Source organism: Heptranchias perlo, unplaced genomic scaffold (assembly GCF_035084215.1).
Source record: "Heptranchias perlo isolate sHepPer1 unplaced genomic scaffold, sHepPer1.hap1 HAP1_SCAFFOLD_1232, whole genome shotgun sequence".
Lineage (NCBI taxonomy): Eukaryota > Metazoa > Chordata > Chondrichthyes > Hexanchiformes > Hexanchidae > Heptranchias > Heptranchias perlo.
In genome coordinates, this window is record NW_027138464.1 from 16,907 (window position 1) to 17,500 (window position 594).

A 594-nucleotide genomic window follows, 5' to 3' on the forward strand; every position below is an offset into this window, starting at 1 on the left:
CTCTACACTGTCCCATCACACACTCCCAGGGCAGGTACAGGGTTAGATACAGAGTAAAGCTCCCTCTACACTGTCCCATCAAACACTCCCAGGGCAGGTACAGGGTTAGATACAGAGTAAAGCTCCCTCTACACTGTCCCGTCAAACACTCCCAGGGGCAGGTACAGGGTTAGATACAGAGTAAAGCTCCCTCTACACTGTCCCATCAAACACTCCCAGGGCAGGTACAGGGTTAGATACAGAGTAAAGCTCCCTCTACACTGTCCCATCAAACACTCCCAGGGCAGGTACAGGGTTAGATACAGAGTAAAGCTCCCTCTACACTGTCCCATCAAACACTCCCAGGGCAGGTACAGGGTTAGATACAGAGTAAAGCTCCCTCTACACTGTCCCATCGAACACTCCCAGGGCAGGTACAGGGTTAGATACAGAGTAAAGCTCCCTCTACACTGTCCCGTCAAACACTCCCAGGGCAGGTACAGGGTTAGATACAGAGTAAAGCTCCCTCTACACTGTCCCGTCAAACACTCCCAGGGCAGGTACAGGGTTAGATACAGAGTAAAGCTCCCTCTACACTGTCCCATCACACACTCC